This window comes from Ranitomeya imitator, chromosome 4 (genome assembly GCF_032444005.1).
Source record: "Ranitomeya imitator isolate aRanImi1 chromosome 4, aRanImi1.pri, whole genome shotgun sequence".
Taxonomy (NCBI): Eukaryota; Metazoa; Chordata; class Amphibia; order Anura; family Dendrobatidae; genus Ranitomeya; species Ranitomeya imitator.
This window is the reverse complement of record NC_091285.1, coordinates 338,930,261-338,950,199: the sequence shown is the minus strand read 5'-3', so window position 1 is coordinate 338,950,199 and position 19,939 is coordinate 338,930,261. Positions and strand designations below refer to the sequence as shown.

Below are 19,939 nucleotides of genomic sequence, written 5' to 3'. Positions count from 1 at the left end.
AGCAAAGACTGGCGAAGAGGAACTGGGAGCTGTGTAGGCCCCATAAGGACAGCTGACGGTCTAGGACTACCTCATTACCTCTCCACACATTGGCTAAAAATTGTCATTGGAACCGTTTGATATATCACTTGTACAACCCTTTTCTTCTCCCATGAGATAAGCTTTGAGGAGTTGGCTGGTGTCAGCTTACTCCCCTTTTCATATTGAAAGCAAATGCATGCTAGTCATGTGTTTTAGGGAATTGGGAAAGATAGCTGTCGCTGGAAGACTATTACATAAGGTATAGGCATCTTTAGATTAAATATTGTTATTGCATTATAGAGAGCCATAAGCAAAACCGGATGTATATAACAGTGATAGAGGAGTAAAAATTATTGTCTTCATCTTTAACCTCTAACCATTTTAAATTTCCATTTTGTTTAGGTATTTTTTTTTAGTTCATTTAGTTTTAGAGATGTTTTTAACACTGTGGAAATGTAAATAATGTAAATGTAAAAAATACATATATATATATATATATATATATATATATATACCGTATATATATATAATATTGTAGAGGATTGTACTCACTCAGCTGCTTGAGGTAGGCACTGGAGACGGTATTGCTACAACGTCCAGGCAAGTTTATTTAAATTGTTTAAAGTACATAAACTGCTCCAGATGGCAAAATAAAAACACAGCCTTTTTCAGCACAAAGAGAAAATATAAAGTAAAAAGTCCATACAGCACATGTAGCGGGTCCGCCCACTCAGGACAGTGTCAGGTTCTCTAAGCCTTAGCATGGCTAAGAGAACAGTAAAGTTCGGCATCTGTACCGAACACCTACTGTTCAGGCACGGACACCGAACATGGACTTCTCCGGGAAGTCTGTGGTACTGTTCGGGTTCGGCTGCCTGAACACCGGGTGTTTCTCATGCTGTCATGTGCATGACAGCATGACAAACACCACTTCTGATCGGTGGTAAATCATCCCCGCCGGTCAGAGAGCCGCGGTTCCCATGTTGTCAAAAGTTACAGCGTGAGTGCTCAGCTGTAATCAGAGATATAAAATTTACCTCTGGTCACTGTTGTCAGCTGATAAGAAAACTGCTCCCATCATCTGACACCTGCTGCTGCTAATTACAGCAAGAGCATGAGCGGCAGATGGGAGTATTCATAAGCCACTCCTGCGCTGTAAATAAATAATTTAAAAAAAAAATGGCGTGGGTTACCCTGTATTTTTGTTAACTAGCCAGGCAAATCTCACAGCTGGGGGCTGCAACCCTCAGCTGTCAGCTTCAGCAAGGCTAGTTATCTAGAATAGAAGTGTCCTCACGCTGTATTTTTTAATTATTTAAATAAATAATAAAAAAAAAATGGTGTGGGCTCCCCCCATTTTTGACAACCAGCCTTGCTAAAGCAGAGAGCAGGGGGCTGGTATTCTCAGGCTGGTAAAGTGTCATAGATAATGGCCCCCCAGCCTAAAAATAGCAGCCCGCAGCTACCCAAAAAAGCACGAATTCTGGCTCTTTTCCCGGCTCTTCCCACTTGCCCTGTAGCGGTGTCAAGTGGGGTTAATATTTGTGGGATATATTCAGCTTGTGGTGTAATCCCAATAATTGTATGTATAGGCATAAAGGATTAAAATATAACTTTTACTAAATGCTCTAAAATCAATAATCACAAAAAAGTGCATGGTGGATAACACAGACAAACATGCAACATACGTGGATTGCACTACAGATCCATACTAGAAACCAATTACCGCGTATGTATAGATTCCTGGTCTTTAGTGGAAATATTGCATAATGAGTACCTTAATACTTGTATTACTTCTGTTATATACCACTCCAAATACCAAATGTGGTTAACAAATCCAGCGCAATATCCACCAAAGTTCCACACACCTCACGTTCTAGGTATGAGAGATCACGTCTCAGAAAACCTAGTGGGAATGATTACTTCTTTACAACGGACTTCTGACCTAAATCCGTATCAGACCACTATAGGATTTTAACCCCAGTGCAACAACAAAGCTCATATCATAAATTCTCAAGCTAGGGGTTAATCAATGGATTCTTAGCTGCAGACAATATACAATATTCTATCCCCCAAGAACATTGACTTTCCATTGCTTAATACTTCCAAGAATCCATCACTGTGACTGGCACATATAAAGAACGGTCTCACCCACCTGGAACCATACTACATCACGATGTCCTGTTCCAATAATGGCGATGGACCTTTTCCCCTCCTTTGGTCCCGACGCATTTCGTTTACTCTCTCATCAGGGGATACCATTGGGGTTATCTTATAGCTGCCGTCCAGCCGACGCTGACATCCATGCGCGTGGTGGGTAATGTGCAAGTCGGCCTTTCTTAAAATGCGTCTTGTATCCAGACTTCCGGTCTTAATGACAAGCATCAGATCATCAGCACAGTCCTGGCTGTCATGGCAACACATTAGTGCCCCCTTGATCAAGTGACAGAGTCACCGATGGGTGAGATGAATGATGCACTTCCGGCTGGTGTGTTACATTCCGCTGTCAGTGATAGCAGAGTTTAACTGGTTTACAGCCATGGGTGGAGTACTGCTCCATCCGTGGCTGTTAAAGGTACATGATGACTGATTAAATCAGCATGCCCACATCTTGAAAATGACAATGATCATTGTCACTTCTTTAGTATAATTGGTTGCTCATACATATACCTAACTATAATTCTATAAAATCCCTGACTTTGAACAAGTGTACCTTGAAGAAGTGATGTTTTTTAAGACAAAGGGATGTCACACCAAATATTAACCCCTTCATGACCCAGCCTATTTTGACCTTAAAGACCTTGCCGTTTCTTGCAATTCTGACCAGTGTCCCTTTATGAGGTAATAACTCAGGAACGCTTCAACGGATCCTAGCGGTTCTGAGATTGTTTTTTCGTGACATATTGGGCTTCATGTAAGTGGTAAATTTAGGTCAATAAATTCTGCGTTTATTTGTGATAAAAACGGAAATTTGGGGAAAATTTTGAAAATTTCGCAATTTTCACATTTTGAATTTTTATTCTGTTAAACCAGAGAGTTATGTGACACAAAGTAGTAAATAAATAACATTTACCACATGTTTACTTTACATCAGCACAATTTTGGAAACCAAATTTTTTTTTGCTAGGAAGTTATAAGGGTTAAAATTTGACCAGCGATTTCTCATTTTTACAACGAAATTTACAAAACCATTTTTTTTTAGGGACCACCTCACATTTGAAGTCAGTTTGAGGGGTCTATATGGCTAAAAATACCCAAAAGTGACACCATTCTAAAAACTGCACCCCTCAAGGTACTCAAAACCACATTCCAGAAGTTTATTAACCCTTCAGGTGCTTCACAGCAGCAGAAGCAACATGGAAGGAAAAAATGAACATTTAACTTTTTAGTCACAAAAATTATCTTTTAGCAACAATTTTTTTATTTTCCCAATAGTAAAAGGAGAAACTGAACCACGAAAGTTGTTTTCCAATTTATCCTGAGTACGCTGATACCTCATATGTGGGGGTAAACCACTGTTTGGGCGCACGGCAGGGCTTGGAAGGAAAGGAGCGCCATTTGACTTTTTGAATCAAAAATTGGCTCCACTCTTTAGCGGACACCATGTCACGTTTGGAGAGCCCCCGTGTGCCTAAAAATTGGAGCTCCCCCACAAGTAACCCCATTTAGGAAACTAGACGCCCCAAGGAACTTATCTAGATGCATAGTGAGCACTTTGAACCCCCAGGTGCTTCACAAATTGATCCGTAAAAATGAAAAAGTACTTTTTTTTTCACAAAAAAATTCTTTTAGCCTCAATTTTTTCATTTTCACATGGGCAACAGGATAAAATGGATCCTAAAATTTGTTGGGCAATTTCTCCTGAGTACACTGATACCTCATATGTGGGGGTAAACCACTGTTTGGGCACATGGTAAAGCTCGGAAGGGAAGGAGCGCCATTTGACTTTTTGAATGAAAAATTATCTCCATCGTTAGCGGACACCATGTCGCGTTTGGAGAGCTCCTGTGTGCCTAAACATTGGCGCTCCCCAACAAGTAGCCCCATTTTGGAAACTAGACGCCCCAAGGAACTTATCTAGATGCATAGTGAGCACTTTAAACCCTCAGGTGCTTCACAAATTGATCTGTAAATATGAAAAAGTACTTTTTTTTCACAAAAAAATTATTTTTGCCTCAATTTTTTCATTTTCACATGGGCAATAGGATAAAATGGATCATAAAATTTGTTGGGCAATTTCTCCCGAGTACGCCGATACCTCATATGTGGGGGTAAACCACTGTTTGGGCACTCGGCAGGGCTCGGAAGGGAAGGCGCGCCATTTGACTTTTTGAATGGAAAATTAGCTCCAACTGTTAGCGGACACCATGTCGCGTTTGGAGAGCCCCTGTGTGCCTAAACATTGGAGCTCCCCCACAAGTGACCCCATTTTGGAAACTAGACCCCCCAAGGAACTTATCTAGATGAATATTGAGCACTTTAAACCCCCAGGTGCTTCACAGAAGTTTATAACGCACAGCCATGAAAATAAAAAATAATTTTTCTTTCCTCAAAAATGATTTTTTAGCCTGGAATTTCCTATTTTGCCAAGGGTAATAGGAGAAATTGTTGTTGTCCAGTTTGTCCTGAGTACGCCGATACCCCATATGTGGGGGTAAACCACTGTTTGGGCGCACGGCAGGGCTCGGAAGGGAAGGCACGCCATTTGGCTTTTTAAATGGAAAAGTAGCTCCAATCATTAGCTGACACCATGTCACGTTTGGAGAGCCCCTGTGTGCCTAAACATTAGAGATCCCCCAGAAATGACCCCATTTTGGAAACTAGTCCACCAAAGGAACTAATCTAGATGTGTGGTGAGGACTTTGAACCCCCAAGTGCTTCACAGAAGTTTATAACGCAGAGCCATGAAAATAAGAAAAAAAATGATCTTTTAGCCGGCAATTTTTTATTTTCCCAAGGGTAACAGGAGAATTTTGACCCCAAAAGTTGTTGTCCAGTTTCTCCTGAGTACGCTGATACCCCATATGTGGGGGTAAACCACTGTTTGGGCACATGCCGGGGCTCGGAAGTGAAGTAGTGACGTTTTGAAATGCAGACTTTGATGGAATGCTCTGTGGGCTTCACGTTGCGTTTGCAGAGCCCCTGATGTGGCTTAACAGTAGAAACCCCCCACAAGTTTATAACGCACAGCCATGAAAATAAAAAATAATTTTTCTTTCCTCAAAAATGATTTTTTTAGCCTGGAATTTCCTATTTTGCCAAGGGTAATAGGAGAAATTGGACCCCAAATGTTGTTGTCCAGTTTGTCCTGAGTACGCCGATACCCCATATGTGGGGGTAAACCACTGTTTGGGCGCACGGCAGGGCTCGGAAGGGAAGGCACGCCATTTGGCTATTTAAATGGAAAAGTAGCTCCAATCATTAGCTGACACCATGTCACGTTTGGAGAGCCCCTGTGTGCCTAAACATTAGAGATCCCCCAGAAATGACCCCATTTTGGAAACTAGTCCACCAAAGGAACTAATCTAGATGTGTAGTGAGGACTTTGAACCCCCAAGTGCTTCACAAAAGTTTATAACGCAGAGCCATGAAAATAAAAAAAAAAAAGATCTTTTAGCCTGCAATTTTTTATTTTCCCAAGGGTAACAGGAGAAATTTGACCCCAAAAGTTGTTGTCCAGTTTCTCCTGAGTACGCTGATACCCCATATGTGGGGGTAAACCACTGTTTGGGCACATGCCGGGGCTCGGAAGTGAAGTAGTGACGTTTTGAAATGCAGACTTTGATGGAATGCTCTGTGGGCTTCACGTTGCGTTTGCAGAGCCCCTGATGGGGCTTAACAGTAGAAACCCCCCACAAGTGACCCCATTTTGGAAACTAGACCCCGAAAGGAACTTATCTAGATGTGTGGTGAGCACTTTGAACCCCCAAGTGCTTCACAGAAGTTTATAATGCAGAGCCGTGGAAATAATAAATACGTTTTCTTTCCTCAAAAATAATTATTTAGCCCAGAATTTTTTAATTTTCCCAAGGGTAACAGGAGAAATTTGACCCCAATATTTGTTGTCCAGTTTCTCCTGAGTACGGTGATACCCCATATGTGGGGGTAAACTACTGTTTGGGCACATGCCGGGGCTCGGAATTGAAGTAGTGACGTTTTGAAATGCAGACTTTGATGGAATGCTCTGCGGGCGTCACGTTGCATTTGCAGAGCCCCTGATGTGGCTAAACAGTAGAAACCCCCCACAAGTGACCCCATTTTAGAAACTAGACCCCCCAAGGAACTTATCTAGATATGTGGTGAGCACTTTGAACCCCCAAGTGCTTCAAAGACGTTTACAACGCAGAGCCGTGAAAATAAAAAATCATTTTTCTTTCCTCAAAAATGATGTTTTAGCAAGCATTTTTTTATTTTCACAAGGGTAACAGGAGAAATTGGACCCCAGTATTTGTTGCGCAGTTTATCCTGAGTATGCTGGTACCCCATATGTGGGGGTAAACCACTGTTTGGGCACACGTCAGGGCTCGGAATTGAGGGAGCACCATTTGACTTTTTTAATACGAGATTGGCTGGAATCAATGGTGGCGCCATGTTGCGTTTGGAGACCCCTGATGTGCCTAAACAGTGGAAACCCCTCAATTCTAACTCCAACACTAATCCCCCACACCCCTAACCCTAATCCCAACTGTAGCCATAACCCTAATCCCAACCCTAACCGCAACACACCCCTAACCACAACCCTAACCCCAACACACCCCTAACCCTAACCACAATCCTAATTCCAACCCTAACCCTAAGGATATGTGCCCACGTTGCGGATTCGTGTGAGATTTTTCAGCATCATTTTTGAAAAATCCGCGGGTAAAAGGCACTGCGTTTTACCTGCAGATTTTCCGCGGATTTCCAGTGTTTTTTGTGTGGATTTCACCTGCGGATTCCTATTGAGGAACAGGTGTAAAACGCCGCGGAATCCGCACAAAGAATTGACATGCTGCGGAAAATACAACGCAGCGTTTCCGCGCGGTATTTTCCGCACCATGGGCACAGCGGATTTGGTTTCCATATGTTTACATGGTACTGTAAACCTGATGGAACACTGCTGCGAATCCGCAGCCAAATCCGCACCGTGTGCACATAGCCTAATTCTAAGGGTATGTGCACACGCTGCGGAAAACACTGCGGATCCGCAGCAGCTTCCCATGAGTTTACAGTCCAATGTAAACCTATGGGAAACAAAAATCGCTGTACACATGCTGCGGAAAAACTGCACGGAAACGCAGCGGTTTACATTCCGCAGCATGTCACTTCTTTGTGCGGATTCCGCAGCGGTTTTACAACTGCTCCAATAGAAAATCGCAGTTGTAAAACCGCAGTGAAATGCGCAGAAAAACCGTGGTAAATCTGCGATAAATCCACAGCGGTTTAGCACTGCGGATTTATCAAATCCTCTGCGGAAAAATCCGCAGAGGACCAGAATACGTGTGCACATTCCTAACCCTAACCCTAACCCTAACCCTACCCCTAACCCTACCCCTACCCCTAACCCTAACCCTAACCCTACCCCTAACCCTAACCCTAGTTCTTACCCCAACATCAGTGGAACAAAAAAGAAAATTCTTTATTTTTTTTATTGTCCCTACCTATGGGGGTGACAAAGGGGGGGGGGGTCATTTACTATTTTTTTTATTTTGATCACTGAGATAGGTTATATCTCAGTGATCAAAACTCACTTTGGAACGAATCTGCCGGCCGGCAGATTCAGCGGGCGCACTGCACATGCGCCCGCCATTTTGGAAGATGGCGGCGCCCAGCAAAGAAGACGGACGGATCCCGGGAGGCTAGGTAAGTATAAGGGGGGAGATCAGGGCACGGGGGGGGGCGTCGGAGCACGGGGGGGTGGATCGGAACACGGGGGGTGGATTGGAGCACGGGGGTGGATCGGAACACGGGGTGGGGGATTGGAGCACGGGGTGGGGGATCGCTGTGCGGGGGGGGTGGATCGGAGCACGGGGGGGGATCGCTGTGCGGGGGGGATCGGAGTGCGGGGGGGTTTGACTAGAGCACGGGGGGTGTGATTGGAGCACGGGGGGAGCGGACAGGAGGACGGGGGAGCGGAGCACAGGACGGAGGGGAGCGGACCACAGATCGGGGGGCTGAGGGGCGATCGGTGGGGTGGGGTGGGTGCACATAAGTGTTTCCAGCCATGGCCGATGATATTGCAGCATCGGCCATGGCTGGATTGTAATATTTCACCAGTTTTTTAGGTGAAATATTACAAATCGCTCTGATTGGCAGTTTCACTTTCAACAGCCAATCAGAGCGATCGTAGCCACAGGGGGGTGAAGCCACCCCCCCTGGGCTAAACTACCACTCCCCCTGTCCCTTCAGGCCGGGTGAAATTGGAGTTAACCCTTTCACCCGATCTGCAGGGACGCGATCTTTCTGTGACACAGCATATGCGTCACAGGTCGGATTGGCACCGACTTTCATGACGCATACGCTGTGTCACAGGTCGGGAAGGGGTTAATTTGATTTATATTTCAAGAGTGAGAAAACGGGGGTAGATCACCTGCGCTAGTGTGGGTGCCTCTGCTGGCACTAGAAGCTATACACGGGAACACCCAGCAGATAGGAGCTAACAATAGTTAGAATGGTGCACTTACTTCATACTGGGAAGATGATGTGGGCGTAGAACTTCCTAGAGCTGAGTGCCTGGCTCCGTACTGCAAGATCAGGGGATAGTGGTAGCGCCTGGATCCGCGCGAGCCTGAACAGCAGGGTGAACGCTGGAACCAGGAAAGAACCGCCAACTTCTAGCGTGCCCCGGCCGGAAGCAACGCCGAAGCGGTGGCGGAGTGTGGGGGGGCGTGGCGAGTAGCGTGACGTCACAGCTAATGGGCGGGCGCGTATGAGGATTATCCAATCCAACGCGTTTCGAAGGAAGTGATTTATATTTCTCTTTTGTTCACTCACTTCGTATTTTTTTAATTGATTATAATTAAACTACTAACATTTCTATTTTATTAACAATTCTTTTTATACAGCATTTTTTCCTCATCTGCCTAAATTTTTGCAAAGTACTTCATTTTTATAGAACTTAGTTACTAGTGTCTCTGACAAATAAAAACCCTGATTCCTTTTCAATGCATTTCTAGGAACAGATTGATTTATCTGCTATTTCCTTTATAAAAATTCTATTGAAAAGCCATGGTGATGCCACCGAAGTTAAGTCTCATCTCCTTGAAGCTCCAGATAATTATAAGATGCAGTAACTCTTCTTGTTGCAGTTGTTGTTATTTTTTCCCTTTCTTTGTTCTCCTTTTGTATTTCATGGTATGCTTATTCTACTGGCTGCTGCTGGGTAGAGATATCGATTTTATTTTCATTATAAAAATAATCATCGCATGTACTTGACCTTTAATGGAAGTGATTAATGTAAAACATCATTAAAAGTTTAACTTTATGTCAGAGAATGGTAAATAGTATATACCCAATTTAATCACAACAGATACATGCCCAGTATGGCTCACATGATAGGCTATACATTGTTTATGGTTACTTAATGGATAGATAGATAGATAGATAGATAGATAGATAGATAGATAGATAGATAGATAGATCATAAATGACTATTGTAAAAATCAGCAGTATTGGTATATGCAAAAAATAAAAATGAAATGCAAGAAATGTTACAAATAAGGCTCATAAATACAAAAAATTGTGATATATATATATATATATATATATATATATATACTGTATATATACATATATATACTGAATTCTTTCTTGTGTTATTGGTTCTTTCCTACAGCTCTTGCTTGTTTTCTGGCCATTCTCAATTTGGTGCCTACAGATTTTCAAGCAGATGTCTACAGATCATACTCTATATCAATGTACAGTTACACCAATAATTCTCAAAATTTAATTCGTATATGATGTGTTTATTCACATTTAAAGGGGCTTTCCAATTTCAGCAAACTACACCCAAACACTTGCAGGCATGTAAAATTGCAAAGCCAGATGGCACTCACTCTCTGCCACTCCAGTGTCATCCATCTGCTGCTGCTTCAGTTTCGGTGTTTTGGCTGCAGTGGTGACATTGCATCAAGAACACATCAGTAGCTAATCATCAGCTCTGCTGATGTAGACCGCATGAGCCCCTGAACTGATTGGCTACATCACTGATGTGGGTTGTCAACTTGACATCACCGCTGTATTCAAACTACAGAGATTAAAGCAGCATCAGAGAGATAGTGGTGACGGGCGAGTACTATTTGGTTTTGTTATTTTATATGACTATATGCATTTGGAGTCCACATTGCTGTAATTGAAAAACTTCTTTGCGGTAATTTGAATCCACATTTTCTTATATGTAAATGCATAAGGACACAAAGAAAGTTTGCCCCAAGTTGAGGCAGCCACACTTGCTTATTTTACATAGATCACAATCTTCTCAACAGTAAAGTAACAAGAGTATCACAACATGGTTTCCTTGTTGAATTCTCTTGTTTTCATCAAGTTTGGAGCAAAAAGTTCTAAGTAAAGTTGAAGACAGTTCACCAGCAGCATATGATCTTTTTTCACAAAGTATTGGGTGTGTACAACTCTTTGCTATGCAATGGATCATTACATTTTCTGCTTGTATAATGGTAAACGTTCACTAATGAACAGCCAGAGATAAGAGAGCTACTACTGCCATGGAATTAGGCAGCCATTGTCGACCAGCAAAGATCAGACTCATTGCTCCTATCACCATGCATTAGACAACTGAAGATAAAGTGTCCATCTGACAATAGGACTTGGGTTAACAAGGGCCATATATTGGGTCACCATTGAGTCAGTGAGGGTGAGGCATGCTATAGATATTAGGGTGTGTATGTTAAATATACTGCTGACTACAAAGGAATAGAAACTTCTTCTATTCATTGAGAACTACTCATTGAATTAACCAAAGATCATGACGAGCTAAAGGGTGAAGATTCTACCAATAAGGGTTCATACACATGATTGATTATATTGGATAAGTGTTATCCACAGTTTTCATGGATAACATTCATACCTATGATATTTTATGGTGCTACGCACATGGACAATTTGTTCCTGGGACCAATTGACTTGTAGAAAAAAACATTGACATGTTGGAATCTGATCCAAGTGTTGTATCAAAATCAGCAAAGGAAGACTATGGGTCCATGGAAAACATTGGACCACACTCAGATCACATCTAAGTGCACTCTGATTTTCATGGACTTAAAGAATGGAGAAAGTGGAGAAACATTTTTTTTCTCTCTACCTCTGAGAAAAACTGGTACTACTCTGATCCAACTCTGATCAGGTTCTCATCTGAATAATCCTACCGTTTTTCTCGGATGGAGAGATAATGGTCATGTGCACCTACTCTAAGAAAAAGATCAATATACCACCAAAAAAATGGGCACAGTGTACAAATGCCAAGAAAAGTATTAGCATTGCCAGACTTATGTGTCTCTCAGAGTTCTCAGAGGTGAGACGAAACTGTGATTGTAAAAAAATGTAATGAAACAGTACTGTAGGTAAAGTAAAAGGTTTTGGCACTAATGTTTGTGCACTACAATAGGACAGCTATATTTATTAATCAATGTTCTAATTGGATCGTTTCTTTTTCTCTTTATAATTTCATTTGGCTCCTTGAAATTTCTTCTTACCATTGGATAATGAAGCTATTTTTCTTATGACAGTGCAGAAAAAGCCCTATAGCACATTTTGCACTTTACCAGTGATATATGCATGCAGAATTGGAATTATTTAAGTGTGTGTACATATGGGGTCCCCATTTTATTCATATTGATGATGAACCATGTTGCAACATATATGAAATATTATTTGTGTTTATAATATATATTGAGTTCCATTATTACTCTGTTTACACTGGATCAGAGACAGTAGCTGCAAAATAAATGGTATATATATATGGTCCTTGATAGCTCTCTAATTACACTGGGCCATAATGACTCCATGTTGCTTGACGTAACCAGCTAATTACACTACAGTAAAGGTTTTTACTGTGAAGCAAACGTTTGGCTAGGTGGTTCACTGCATACATTCTGGATACAAGAGGTACAGTATAATTTGCAAATGCTTGAGGGTATTGCACATATGCAATGATCATCAGTCACTCTGATTAGTGACATTCTGAATAGTGAAGATGTATTCAAGCTACATTTTGATAAGAGGCTGAATTAACGTCTGGGAATGATCTTTTCGATAACCGTAAGTAGTGATCTATTTGCTGCCAATATCTCCAGTAGAAATTACATGAAATGACTTTCATTATTGTATCATATTGTAATCTGTCTTTTAGATATGTGCAACAACAGATCTGCTAATTGCATTTTAATCTCAATCATTTACATATAGCCTAAAGCTAAACCCAACGTATGCATCTTACTACTGTGGATATAATATGCGCTTGACCTACTGACTTTAGACAAAATGACCCTATCTTCTGTACGTCACACTGGTCAAGTTGTATTTGGTTGCACGCAATAAGTGGTACTATTTTTTATCTTCTATTTACCATTGTGGTCACTTTACTGTTTTGTTTTGGTTTATAAAGGTGTGTCATAAAAGTTTTGAAAAGTCACAAAATTGTTGCGAAATGGGGAGTTGCAAAAATATTTTGCCAATTTGGCGTTTTCATGTCAGTTTGAATCATGTCAACTGCAATGAGCGAAGCTGGCTAGAAGCCAGGGGAGAAAAGATGTAGCCATACTTGCCCATCAAATTCATCAAAAGGGATGGTGTTTTGTACTTCATAAATGTTACTCCAGTTCCTGTTTGGAGTAGTATTTCTGGAACACAACTTGCAAGACTGAATTAATTAAGCGGTGTTCACCTCTTAATGAATTTGGTGCCTTCTGTTCGAGTAAAACTGGTATAGAATGAGTGTGCCAGTCTTGATGAATTGGCCTCATAGGATCCAATTTATTATTGCATTTCCTTGTGATTACCTCTCAATTGGTGACTGTTTGATTTGCAACAAGTTTACCAAACAATTTGCGCTGTTTTTCAAGTGGTCTTTTATTGTTTAGTTCTTTTTCTGATTTTTATATCATTGTGACTTTTACAGATTCATGAAATGTTTTTTTTTCTTAAATCACAACATTTGGTGCAACTTTACCCTAGTCTCTCCACTCCCTTTTTGGAGTGATTTTATATACACCAGCTTTTTTGGCACATATATATATATATATATATATATATATATATATATATATATATATATATATATATTGCTTAACATTTTACCTATCCTACTAAAAAGCAACAAATACAGCCATTTTTATGAATTTAACGGAAAGTCACATAAACGTCAGAAAATAAAAGTAACTTAGAAAATACAGATGATGACTCTGCTCCATATCAGCTATGAAAATTACATGAGACTATAATATGCTTTTATTACTTTTAGTGAAAGTTCTGGCTTTCACATGGGCAGCTGACCCCTGCCTCTTACATAATTAGTCTATTTTAGCTTTTCAGCATTGAGAAAAATTGTGTCACCTGACCCCGTTTTTTGACCCTTGTATGTCATATGAATCCATCCCCTTGTAGAGTTATAACACAGCATTGAATAGCATATTATCATAATGTATGTATTGCAATTTTAGAACATTCAGAAAAAATGAAAAAAAAAGTAAAGATATTTATTATGGTTTTATATTAAATACAACTTCTTTAGTAACAAAAAAACTTTACATCTGCAAGAAAGCAAACATAATGAAAGGAATATTGTCTACAGCACTGGTGCACACACTGTATGACCTATATAACAATGGTTTGATGCCGTGACTTTCCCAAAGATTGAAGATATATTTTAAATAAATGCATGTCAAGGATGCTGAGGAGTTGATAGGATCTATTGTTATCGGAATGTCCAAGACCTTTTTCTAATGAGCTGATTCTGCTCAGCAAATTCAAGAATAAGGTTATATACGTCTTTAGTGTGAAAATGGGTGTCACACAAGTGGTTATTGTATGACAAACACCTTCTGCCTTGTTTCTGAGCTTCGCTGCCTCAAAAGACATGAAAGACCAAGGACCAGATGGCTTTATACAATGAACAAGGACTCAGGAGAGGAGAACCATAATGTTGTGAGGATGAAACATCTGGCATGCAGCCGGAAGATGATTAGACAGGTGAAGCATAGTGCAAACTGTATAAAAGAGAAAAGATAGAAAATGGTAGAAAGCTAACTGGCATGTGGAATTTTATTAAATCTTAAAAAAAAGATATTTATTATATCACAAGCATTTTGTAAAGTTATCCTGGCAGTAGATTTGTTTCATACTGGACGAGTGTTTTATAAATCTATAATTTCAATGAGAACCATTACATAGGAAGTTTAAATCGGACCAAAAAATTGGAAGATCCGTTAATGTTTCCAAGTTGAATAAAATGGTGGTGGAATAATAATAACGATTAACTATTTGATTCTCAGTCGATAGACTATCTATATTCTGCTTGACTGAACTACATATAGTCATGACTGAAAAGTTGACACCCCTGAAATTGTTCCGGAAATATTTCTCCCAGAAAAGTATTGCAATTACACATGTAAAAATTAGTTAAATTGGACATCATTCACACAAAACTCCAAAAAATGGGCCAAAGAAAATTGTTGGGACCTTTACAAAAAATCATGGGTAAACAACTTTGTTCCAAGCTTGTGATACTCATTAGAATTCACCTGTGGCAAGCAACAATTGTGGCCATATGAAAATCACACCTGAAGCAAGATAAAAGGGGAGTAGTTGACTTAATCATTGCATTATATGTCTGTGTGTGCCACACTAAGCTGGAGAACAGAAAGAAAAGAAGAAAACTGTCTGAGGATTGAGAACCAAATTGTTGAATAATATGAACAATCTAAAGGTTACAAGTCCTTCTCTAGTGATCTTACTGTTCCTTTGTCCATGGTGCGCAGCATAATCATGAAGTTTACAACCCATGGCACTGTAGCTGATCTCTGTGGATGTGGATGGCAGAGAAAAATTGATGAAAGGTTGCAATGCAGGATAGTTTGATTGGTGGAAAAGCAGCCCCAATAAAGTTCCAAAGAAATTCAAGCTGTCCTGCAGACCCACGGTGCATCAGTTTCAGTGTGATCTATCTGTCAACACTTGAATGAAATGAAAGACTGTAGCAGGAGATCCAGGAAAACCCCACTGCTGACAAAAAGACATAACAAGCTAGACTGCAGTTTTCTAAAATCTATGTAAGCAAAAATCCTGCTGGTAACGCATATTGTGAACAGATGATAACAAGAGTCTGTTTATCAAAAAGAATACAGTACCTACAGTCAAATATTGTGGAGGTTCAAAGATGTTTTGGGGTTGTTTTGCTGCCTATTAGACTAAGTGCCTTGATTGTGTGCAAGGCACTATGAAAACTAAAGATTATCAAGTGATTTAAGGTCACAATATAGTGCCCAGTTTCAGAAAGCGGTGTTTGCTTTCCAGGTCATTGGTCTTCCAGCAGCATAATCACCCCAAACATATTTCAAGAAGCACCAGAAATGGATAGAAACAGAGCACTTGCGATTTCTGAAATGGCAAGCTAAGAGTCAGGATCTAAATTCCATTGAACACATTCACACTGAAGGCATCAAAACTATGAATTAACACATGTGGAATTATATACTTAACAAAAAAGTGTCAAACAACTGAAAATATGTCTTATATTCTAGGTTCTTCAAAGTAGCCACCATTTGCTTTGATGACTGCTTTGCACACTCTTGGCATTCTCTTGATCAGCTTCAAGAGGTAGTCACAGGAAATGGTTTTCACTTCACAGGTGTGTTCTGCAACATTTAATAAGTGGGATTTCTTGCCTTATAAATGGAGTTGGGACCATCAGTTCTGTTGTGCAGAAGTCTGGTGGATACACAGCTGATAGTCCTACTGAATAGACTGCTAGAATTTGTATTATGGCAAGAAAAAAGCAGCTAAATTAAGAAAAACGAGTGGCCATCATTACTTTAAGAAATGAAGGTCAGTCAGTCCGAAAAATTGGGAAAACTTTGAAAGTGTCCCCAACTTTAGTGGCAAAAACCATCAAGTGCTACAAACAAACTGGCTCACATGAGTACCACCCCAGGAAAGGAAGACCAAGCATCAACTCTGCTTCCGAGGATACGTTTATCCGAGTCACAAGCCTCAGAAATCACAGGTTAACAGCCATTCAGATTAGAGACCAGGTCAATGCCACACAGAGTTCTAGCAGCAGACACATCTCTACAACAACTGTTAAGAGGAGACTTTGTGCATCAGGCCTTCATGGTAAAATAGCTCTTAGAAAACCACTGCTAAGGACAGGCAACAAGCAGAAGATACTTGTTTGGGCTAAAGAACACAAGGATAGGACATTAGACCAGTGTAAATCTGTGCTTTGATCTGATGAGTCCAAATTTGAAATCTTTGGTTCCAACCACCGTGTCTTTGTGCGATGCAGAAAAGGTGAACGGATGAACTCTACATGCCTGGTTCCCACCGTGAAGCATGGAGGAGGAGGTGTGATGGTGTGGAGGTGCTTTGCTGGTGACACTGTTGGGGATTTATTCAAAATTGAAGGTGTACTGAACCAGCATACACACCACAGCATCTTGCAGTGGCATGCTATTCCATTCGGTTTGCATTTAGTTGGACCATCATTTATCTTTCAACAGGACAATGACCCCCAAACACACCTCCAGGCTGTGTAAGGGCTATTTGACCAAGAAGGAGAGTGATGGGGTGCTGCGCTAGAAGACCTGGCCTCCATAGTCACCAGACCTGAACCCGATCGAGATGGTTTGGGGTGAGCTGGACCTCAGAGTGAAGGCAAAAGGGTCCACAAGTGCTAAGCATCTCTGGGAATTCCTTCAAGATTGTTAGAAGACCATATCCCGGTGACTACCTCTTGAAGTTCATCATGAGAATGCCAAGAGTGTGCAAAGCAGTCATCAAAGCAAAAGGTGGTTGGCTACTTTGAAGAACCTAGAATATAAGACATAATTTCAGTTGTTTCACACTTCTTTGTTTAGTATATAATTCAACGTGTTAATTCATAGTTTTGATGCCTTCATTGTGAATTTACAATTTTCATAGTCATGAAAATACAGAAAAATCTTTAAACGAGAAGCTGTGTCCAAACTTTTGGTCTGTACTGTATATATATATCTGTACAGTACATACATACATACAGTACATATAAATATCATATAGAGTCACATGTAAAAGCTTTTGCACCCCTGGTCAAAATTACTGTATGTGAACAGTAAAGCAGAATGAACTGATGTCTAAACAGGCTAAAGTTTTGTGCTCAGATAACTTTAACCAAGGTTTCAGACCTCAATTAGCCTGTTAAGGCTATGGCTTATTCAATGTCATCATTAGGAAAGGTCAGGTGATACTAATTTCCCAGCTTTATAAAAACCCAGCCTCCACTAACCTTGTGTCTAAAAACTGCAGCCATGGGTTCTTCTAAGCAGCTGCCTAGCACATAGAAAATGAAAACGGTGGAGGCCCACAAAGCATTAGAAGGCTATGAGAAGATAACAAAGCATTTTCAAGTTTCCCTTTCCTCAGTTCAAAATGTAGTTAAGAAATGGCAGTTAACAGGAACTGTGTAACTCAAGATAAGGTTTGGAAGGCTAAGCAAAATTTCAGTGAGAACTGTTATAGGATTGCTAGAGAAGCAAATCATAACCCCCACTTGAATTCAAAAGACCTTCAGAAAGATTTAGCAGACTCTGGAGTTGTGGTACAATGTTCTTCTGTTCAGGGACATCTGAACAAATACAGTGCCTTGCGAAAGTATTTGGCCCCCTGGAACTTTTCAACCTTTTCCCACAGATCATGCTTCAAACATAAAGATACCAAATGTAATTTTTTGGTAAAGAATCAACAACAAGTGGAACACAATTGTGAAGTTGAATGAAATTTATTGGTTATTTTACATTTTTGTGGAAATTCAAAAACTGAAAAGTGGGGAGTGCAATATTATTCGGCCCCTTTAACTTAATACTTTGTTGCTCCAACTTTTGCTGTGATTACAGCTGCAAGTCGCTTGGGGTATGTCTCCATCAGTTTTATACATCAAGAGACTGAAATTCTTGCCCATTCTTCCTTGGCAAACAGCTCGAGCTCAGCGAGGTTTGATGGAGATCGTTTATGAACAGCAGTTTTAAGCTCTTTCCACAGATTCTTGATTGGATTGAGGTCTGGACTTTGACTTGGCTATTCTAACACCTGGATACGTTTATTTGTGAACCATTCCATTGTAGATTTAGCTTTATGTTTGGGATCATTGTCTTGGAAGAAAAATCTCCATCCCAGTCTCAGGTCTTTCGCAGACTCCAACAGATTTTCTTTAAGAATTCTCTTGTATTTGGCTCCATCCATCTTCTCATCAATTTTAACCATCTTCCCTGTCCCTGCTGAAGAAAATCAGGCCCAAATCATGATGCTGCCACCATCAGATTTGACAGTGGGGATGGTGTGTTCAGGTTTATGAGCTGTGTTGCCTTTGCCCCAAACATATTTTTTGGCATTGTTGCCAAAAAGTTCGATTTTGGTTTCATCTGACCAGAGAACCTTCTTCCACATGTTTAGTGTGTCTCCCAGGTGACTTGTTGCAAAGTTTAAACATTTTTTATTGATATCTTTGAGAAATGGCTTTCTTCTTGCCACTCTTCCATGAAGGCCAGATTTGTGCAGTGTATGACTGATTGTTGTCCTATGGACAGACTGTCCTACCTCAGCTGTAGATCTCTGCAGTTCATTTAGAGTGATCATGGGCCTCTTGGCTGCATCTCTGATCAGTGTTCTCCTTGTTTGAGATGAAAGTTTAGAGGGACGGCCGGGTCTTGGTAGATTTGCAGTTGTATGACACTCCTTCCATTTCAATATGATCGCTTGCACTTTGCTCCTTGGGATGTTTAAAGTTTTGGAAATCATTTTGTATCCAAATCCAGCTTTAAACTTCTCCACAACAGTATCACAGACCTGGCTGTTGTGTTCCTTGGTCTTCATGATGCTCTCTGTGCTTCAAACAGAACCTTGAGACTATCACAGACCAGGTGCATTTATACGGAGACTTGATTACACACAGGTGGATTATATTTATCATCAATAGGCATTTAGGACAACATTGGATCATTCAGAGATCCACAATGAACTTCTGGAGTGAGTTTGCTGTACTGAAAGTAAAGGGGCCGAATAATATTGCACGCCCCACTTTTCAGTTTTTGAATTTTCACAAAAATTTAAAATAACCAATAAATTTTGTTCAACTTCACAATTGTGTTCCATTTGTTGTTGATTCTTCACCTAAAATGTACATTTGGTATCTTTATGTTTGAAGCATATGTGGGAAAAGGTTGAAAAGTTCCAGGGGGCCGAATACTTTCGCAAGGCACTGTATGTCCTTCATGGAAGAGACATCAGAAGAAAACCTCTCCTGCATCCTCACCATCCAATTCAGCATCGGAGGTATGCTAAAGAACATTTAAGCAACCTGATGCATTGTGAAAACAAGTATTGTGGACCGATGAGGTTAAAATTGAACTCTTTGGCCAAACTGATCAAAGGAACTGTATGTGTGGAGAAAAAAGAACATAGAGTTTCAGTAAAAGAACACCTCATCAACCATTAAGCGTTTGGTAGATCAATCATCCTTTGGGGTTGTGTTGCAGCCAGTGACAGGGAGAACACTTCAAGGGTAGAGGGAAGAATGGATTCAATGAAATTTCAACAAATTCTTCATGCAAACTTAACACCATCTGTAAACAAGCTGAAGTTGAGAAGAGGATGGCTTCTACAAATGGGTAGTGATTCTAAACACACGTCAAAATCCCTAACAGACTACATCCAATGGCGTAAGCTGATGGTTTTA

General features: G+C 40.5%; 1 protein-coding gene across 1 annotated transcript in view; it reads left to right on the top strand.

The window, feature by feature from the left end:
* TAFA5 (TAFA chemokine like family member 5) overlaps positions 1 to 19,939 on the top strand; it is an 875,188-nt gene that overhangs the window by 407,279 nt on the left and 447,970 nt on the right. The window lies entirely within an intron of this gene.